Consider the following 8,014-nt stretch of genomic DNA (forward strand, 5'->3'; position numbering starts at 1 on the left):
TAATGATCCAAATATAACTATTTTTATTTTTATTTTCTGTTTGGGACGGTTACACATCATTGTTATATATTCTTTTATTTATACGGGAAGGTTACAAGTCTCAGGAAAATTTATTGCATTGGAACTCATAATCTGTTCAAGAATCCTGCAGTAAGCCCATGTCAAGGATATTGGTGTGCAGTATTGTGGGTCCGTTCGTTTACTCTTCTTGTATTCGGGAGTCACCTGCGGTTTTCCCAGTCGCTTGGGACGTGGCGCTTGGCGAGGGATACGCGGTAAATGCGACCTAGGGGGCCGATGCTGTGGTGAGCTCTTTGGTTTACATACGGAGCTGGCAACTTAATTTGATATCAATTCTGTCAGTTTGTTGTCTGTTATATCCTAGCCAGTAATGCCACCCGAGCCCGCTGCCAAAAGGTTGGCAGCATCAAAGTCCGGACGCCGTCCGCATAAGCAGCGCCAGTGAGACAGGAAATCGCCGCAAGTCTGCGCGCGCCACCGCTGGCTTCTGGCTTCTTAAGCGCTGGAGTCGCGAGCGCTAGGACAGTTCTGTATTCGCCGCTCAGTTGTATACTCGCCACCGAATTGTGTACTTGCTAGTCAGTTGTGTGTTCATCGCAGCAGAGTTGTTGTTTGTCGTCAGCCGACGCTGACCTAGCCGCTCCGACTCGAACTAGACAGATTTCTGTAGACACGGAGTTCACTACTGTGTTTCTGTATCTTCGTTAATAAAGATAAGTACCGACTTTTATTTAATCAGAGTGTTTGGGTTTTCATCTTTCTGTTCACTATTCCAACGGACCGGTCGGCCCGCTATTAAAAGTGTGGCGGTGACTTCGTAAGCCGTTTCTACAGCGAATTGCTTGTCGCTACGAACGCCGCCACAAAATTGTCCTTACGAGAGTCTGTGCGACCCATGACGGTATTTCTGCACGATACTACTGCGTGAACGATTTCTTCAACACAGAATTTAAAACTTCGTCTTTTCTTTTGATGTTTTCTGTTCCCACACCAGACTGACTGAGTGTTTGGAAAGAGGTCTTAGACCCTCTTAGCAATTTTACGTAAGGCCAGCATATGTCGAGTGAGCCGTGAGCCGCGCTTCAGCTCGCGTGGTTGCCGTTGCCAGGTTGGCATCGTTTAGTTGGGAAAGTACGGTTGTCATCTTCACCTTGTGTTCATTGGCGCTACTCCGTTTGCAACCGTTGTCTGTCCGCTAGTGGCAGCAGCGATGCTTAAGCCGTCGGCACACGGACCGTGCTGTCGAACGTCAACGTTGAGCGTGCCAAGTTCAACGTGCTGCTGAACGCTCAGGAACGACGCGACTTGTGCATACGGTACGTAAACGCTATCGCAACGCACTCTAGCGGCAGTTGAGAGATGTTTCTAGTTCGTAAATCACACTGTTTACTCAACGGGCGGGCGTAAATTTCCCACGTTAGCTCTACTGAAACGCACATTTCCTCCATCGTCTCCGAAAGGGAAAGTACCATGTCCAATCAATAAGGACACAGGCTTATAAAAGTTCCATTACAAACAGTGCGTTACAAATTTGGTATACTTCTCTGCATAAGATAAACATTATTTCATCATTCCCATGTTTTAGTAAAACCCCAAGGTCAGTATTACTTGATCACTGTTCCTGCCCAGTAGCAGAATCTTTGCAACATGTGAATTACGAAGCGTAAAAGAAAAAGAAGCAAAATATCTTTATACAAATAGCGCAAGCTGTCCTTTAAATTAATCGAACAAAGTCACCCCTCAGAAAGAGGCGAACTTATATTTACATAACATCAAATATTATAGTATATACTTATATTAAACTAATAATAAAGTATCAGAACCTAATAAAAACCTCAATCTAGGAAAAAAGATTTGCAATGTCAAGTCGCGAACCACCGCCCCAACAACCAATTATCAATGGACATTGTGGCTGCTCACTACGCTAAACTAACATCAGACGCTTAGCATCTAATAATATTATCTTACCCTTGCTGTAAACCTTCATCGTCGCTATGTTACTGATTGAAATTTAATTATAGTAAATTGTGCCAAGAAAAATGCGTCTTGGATGGATCTTCAGTGTGTGGCTGCCTTCATATAGCCTCCGCTCTTAATACGCAAGTTACAATAATTCTTTTGCCACGAATATGATGTTTCTCATTATTTTATTGGAACGAATCACACAGTTAACAATGCATTTTCCAGTGATTCTCAATTTGATGGTGCTCAGAAACGGCGTGTATACGTATAAGTTTGAAATGAATGCCAATATGGCGCCCCAGAACTCTGTTCTGAAGGGAGACGTCGTGCGTGTGACGTAGATGGCGTTGTGCCATCTCATTGGTCAACGCTCAGACGCACGCTCAGAATATCTGACATGCCAGATATTGCTCTGCACGTTCGGAAAAACTCCCGAGCGTGTTATTCCACGCTATGACGTCAGAAACTCGACACGCTCAACGCTCAACGTTCGGAAGCACGGTCCGTGTGCCGACGGCTTTATCGATATCTAGTAACGGTGGTACTGTATCTGGGGCTACGTTGTGGTGTTTCCGTGTTGTGTGAGTCGGCAGTTCGGTTGGGGACGGTCGAGGAGCCACTTCTGCGCAGTGCGAGAACACTCCGGGACCACTGGCGGCACGCAAGCACTGCCGGATGGAAGGGCTGTAGTCGCGAGGGGTACAACCCCGTTGTCAACTGGACCCAGGAAGTTTAAGTTGAGTGGGCCTTAATTCAAGTAGCGAAACCTGCACTATTGTGACATCTCGCCATTTGCTTGCGTGTTGCTGCTCGTAGTGTCGCTGAGACGAAGAGCAGCGGGTAGAGCTTATGGGGAAGGCGAACCTAGTTAGCCTTCCTCCACTTCTTAATTGTTGCATTCTATGTGTTATTATCTGCGAAGTTCAAGCAGTGGTATTTTTTCCTGCCTAGTGGCCACTAACACGCCAGTTACCTGCCCTGGAGCTTAGTGTATGTTACGGCAGTGTACTTTACTCGCCTTGCCCCTGCTGTCCAGTAAGGCGTGTAGTTCGACAGCTTCCTTGATTTGTGGTCCGGGTGGTGTTTATTTTTCCCCTAATCTGGTAGTAGTTGTCCCTTTCTGCTTCCGGATGCTCTAAACATTGCAGTCTGAAGACGTAGTGCTGACTGTCGGTCCTGTCTTGAGTGTTTTATTCCAGCATTGCATTAGCCAGCAGACGTTAGGTAGATTCGGCAAATGATTATTGATCATGCGTTTAAACTGCCACTAGTCTGAGTTACCATCTCGTGAAGTGAATGCAACTCTTGGCTACCTGTCTTATAACTCGCGAAGTTTTGAGGGACTTTCCCAGGTCGCCCTTGGAGCAACGTCTGCGCCCCGCGCCACCTCCCCCACCCCCCTCCCCCTTGGTTTGGTCAGATTTTATGATTGTTTTTTTTTTTTTAAATATTTTAATAACTGTAATTTCAAGTTTGAAGATGTTTAACTGGTTCTTAAAGGATTGCTAGTCAGGCCTTCAGCCATGAAACAGTTTTATATTATTACTATTGGAACCTTCAGCCAGGCAGTAGTTGTCATTAAGGCCTTCAGCCGCGAGTGTTACTTGTCTTAAAATATTAATTAGACAATTGTATTTTAGCAGTGAGATTTTCATGATTGTTCTTTTAAAAATGTTTTTAATAACTGAAATTGCAAGTTGAAGAAGGTAACTGGTTCCTACAAGATTGCTGTTCAGTCCTTCAGCCGTGAAACAGTTTTTAAATTATTACTTTTGGGCCTTCAGCCGAGAAATAGTTTTGAATTTGTTGTCATTAAGGCCTTCAGCCGTGGAACACTTCTTAATTTATTGTCACCTTTTATTTTTTGTTGTTTCCAAATAAAGTGTACGTGCCAGAATGAGATTTTCACTCTGCAGCAGAGTGTGCGCTGATATGAAACTTCCTGGCAGGTTAAAACTGTGTGCCCGACCGAGACTCGAACTCGGGACCTTTGCCTTTCGCGGGCAAGTGCTCTACCAACTGAGCTACCGAAGCACGACTCACGCCCGGTACTCACAGCTTTACTTCTGCCAGTACCTCGTCTCCTACCTTCCAAACTTTACAGAAGCTCTCCTGCGAACCTTGCAGAACTAGCACTCCTGAAAGAAAGGATATTGCGGAGACATGGCTTAGCCACAGCCTGGGGGATGTTTCCAGAATGAGATTTTCACTCTGCAGCAGAGTGTGCGCTGATATGAAACTTCCTGGCAGTCGTGCTTCGGTAGCTCAGTTGGTAGAGCACTTGCCCGCGAAAGGCAAAGGTCCCGAGTTCGAGTCTCGGTCGGGCGCACAGTTTTAATCTGCCAGGAAGTTTCAAAGTGTACGTGATTCAAAAGTAAGCTAACCAACAGTAATTGGTTACGGCCCCGTCCAAAATCGTAACCCAGTGCTGCCTTCCTTGGTACCACGTCTCGTCGGCCTCTTTTGCTGAGGTATGTCGGTGGAAACGCGGGTGTTCTTCGCCCTTAGTCCAAATACGTGGCGGCATCACTTGCAGTCACCTGGTTCCTGGTCTACAAATGAGTTTGGATTTTTTTTTTTTTTGTGTTCTCCAGTTAACGTTAATTGCACGACACTGCTCAAGCTTTGACACAGGTAAGAACTCTCGCGTGCCTTACAGGGTACAAACAAAAGAGAGATTCTGACTTAAGGTAATGTTCAAAGATTTTGTGTTGGAGCAGCAATTTTCTCTGAACGCTTGCGTTTTTGAAAGTTACATTGATCTTGAATGATAGTAAATACACTGCCTGTCAAAAGAAAGTGAAGCAGCCAGAAGACATGGTCGGATGTCGACGTAACTCACTACTCCCGCGCGCCATCGGCAAGTATGTAAACGGCTAGCGAGCCCAGCAACGCTTTGCCACGTAATGCTAACTATGTATCGGGATTGGCTGTACTTCCTAATCTCTCCCCCCCCCCCCCCTCCGTCCTCCTCTCGCCCTCTTTGACCATACCCTCCTCCTAGCCTTTCTCTGTCCATCACTTCCCCATTTATGACGTTTTCGGATAGTGAATATCTCCCACATAAAAACCAACATGGATTCCGCTAACAGAGATCCTGCGAAACTCAGCTCGCTCTGTTCCTCCATGAGATCCAAAGTTCAGTGGACAACAACGCTCAGACTGACGCCGTCTTCCTTGATTTCGGTAAGGCATTTTACCCCATCCCGCATTGCCGTGTAACGAAAAAAAATACGAGTTTACACAGTATCGGAGCAGACCTGTGACTGGATTCAAGCCTTCCTTTCAGATAGAACTCAACATGTCGCTCTTAACGGAACTAAATCTACACGTGTAAAGGTAATATGCAGAGTACCACAGGGAAGTGTGATAGGACCGTCGCTCTTCACAACATATGTAAATGATGTAGTAGAAAGCGTCGGATGCTCTTTAAGGCTATTCGCAGATGATGCAGTTGTCTATACCAAAGTAGCAACGGCAGAAGACAGTAAGAATACGCAGAACGACCTGCAGAGAATTGATGAATGGTGCAGGCTCTGGCAGTTGACCCTGAACGTAAATAAATGTAGCATATAGCGCATACATAGGAAAAGAAATCCACTAGTGTGTAACTACACTACTGATGACAAACGGCTGGAGACAGCGTTTGCCGTAAAATATCCAGAGCGACCTCAACAGATAGTGGAAAAAGCATCTCATCTACATTGACGTGATTGCTATTGACAGTAAAGTGCCGGGCAGAGGGTTCAGTGGACCACCTTCAAGCTGTCTCTCTACCGTTCCACTCTGGAACGGCGTGCAGGAGAAACGAGCACTTAAATTTTTCTGTGCGAGCCCTGATTTCTCTTATTTTATCATGATGATCATTTCTCTCTATGTAGGTGGGTGTCAACAGAATGTTTTCGCAATCGGAGGAGAAAACTGGTAATTTAAATTTCATGAGAAGATCCCGACGCAACGAAAAACGCCTTTGTTTTAGCAATTGCCACTCCAGTTCACGTATCATGTCTGTGGCACCATCTTCACTGTTTCGCGATAATACAAAACGCGCTGCCCTTCTTTGATCTTTTTCGATGTCATCCGTCAGTCCCACTTGACAAGGATCCCACACCGCACAGCAATACTCCAGGGTACGGCGGACAAACGTTATGTAAGCAGTCTCTTTAGTAGACCTGTTGCACCTTCTAAGTGTTCTGTCAATGAATCGCAGTCTTTGGTTTGCTCTACCCACAACATTATCTATGTGATCGTTCCAATATATGTTATTTGTAATTGTAATCCCTAAGTATTTAGTTGAATTTAAAGCCTTCAGATTTGTGTGACTTATTGCGTAATGGAAATTTAGAGGATTTCTTTTCGTACTCATGTGAATAACTTCACACTTTTCTTTATTCAGTGTGAATTGCCACTTTTCGCACCATGCAGATATCTTGACTAAATAATTTTGCAATTCTTTTGGTCATCAGATGACTTTACAAAACGGTAAATGACAGCATCATCTGCAACCATTCTAAGATGGCTACTCAGATTGTCTGCTACGTAGTTAATATGGATCAGCAACAATAGAAGGCCTATAACACTACTTTGGGGGAACGCCGGATATTACCTCTGTTTTACTCAAAGCGGCTCCGTCTATTACTACGAACTGTGACCCTTCTGACAGGAAATCACGAATCCAGTCGCACAACTGAGGCGATACTCCGTAGGCACGCAGTTTGATTAGAAGACGCTTGTGAGGAACAGTGTCGAAAGCCTTCTGGAAATCTAAAAAAATGGAATCAATTTGATATCCCCTGTCGATATCACTCATTACTTCATGAGTATAAAGAGCTAGTTGTGTTTCACAAGAACAATGTTTTCTGAATCCGTGCTGACTATGTGCCAATAAATCGTTTTCTTCGAGGTAGTTCATAATGTTCGAATACAGTTAATGTTTCAAAACCCTATAGCAAATCGGCGTTAATGATATGGGCCTGTAATTCAGCGGATTAATTCTACTTCCCTTTTTGGGTGTTGATGTGACTTGAGCAAGTTTCCAGTCTTTAGGTACGGATCTTACTGTGACCGAGCGGTTGTACGAGGGTTGTAACTTTAATAGCGGCAACTATTTATTTACAGCTCGTACAAAATAGATACGTGTTTCAAAATTTTACTGACATTCAAAGTACTCAACAGCATTGTGTATAACCCGTTGCCAGCGATGTGGAAGTCGTAGGACACTCTTAGCAGTGGCAGTTGTGTTGACAGTTCAAGCGGCGCGGTCTATTGCCCGACGAATCTGTAGCAGTTCTGAAGCGAATGTCGTGAAGTTATGAGATGGCGTTTGCTTTACATGCCCTACCAATTACAACTTGTGCAGGGTCTCAGCCCCAATGACAAGGAGAAGCGTCTCGCGTTTTGTGGTTAGTTGCTAGCAAAGATGGAGGATGACATCGTATAATTTTTAGCGATGAACGGACATAGAAAAATCAACAGATACAATGTTCGCATATGGGGTTTGGAAAATCCACTTTCACCATTGCAACACGAAAGAGACTCACCGAAGATCAACGTGTTCTGTGCCGTATCCCGTACAAAGGTTTACGGACCAATCTTTGAGGAAAGAACAGGGATCATGTACGTGGACATGTTGGAACATTGTCTGTTCCCTCAAGTTATGGAAGATTCCCAGGGCTTCATTTTCGAACAGGGTGGAGCTCCGCCCTATTTGCACTGTGTTGTACGAGGCTTTCTGAATGACTCCCTTCCTCAGAGCTGGATCGGTCGCAGGGGACTTGAGGACCTTGTTCTGCACTTCTGGCCACCGAGACCTCCTGATCTCACACCGTACGACCATTTTTTATAGGGTTATGTGAAGGAAGCTGTTTCCGTCCCGCCTCTACCAACCACTCTGAACGATCTGCGGAACCGGACCACTGCTGCCGTGCACTCAGTAACAGCAGATCCGCTTTCGCGTGCGTGGGACGAGTTTGGCTACCGCGTCGATGTTTGCCGTCCAGCCAACATTGAACATTTATAACATTACTAATTA

General features: G+C 45.1%; 1 non-coding gene across 1 annotated transcript; it reads left to right on the top strand.

Annotated features, from left to right (window-relative positions):
* The first annotated feature begins 4,237 nt into the window (after positions 1-4,237).
* On the top strand, positions 4,238-4,312 carry Trnas-cga. Its single transcript has one exon. It is a non-coding gene; the product is annotated as a tRNA-Ser (tRNA).
* The last annotated feature ends 3,702 nt before the right edge of the window (positions 4,313-8,014 follow it).

The sequence above is a fragment of the Schistocerca americana genome, chromosome 9, assembly GCF_021461395.2.
Source record: "Schistocerca americana isolate TAMUIC-IGC-003095 chromosome 9, iqSchAmer2.1, whole genome shotgun sequence".
Lineage (NCBI taxonomy): Eukaryota > Metazoa > Arthropoda > Insecta > Orthoptera > Acrididae > Schistocerca > Schistocerca americana.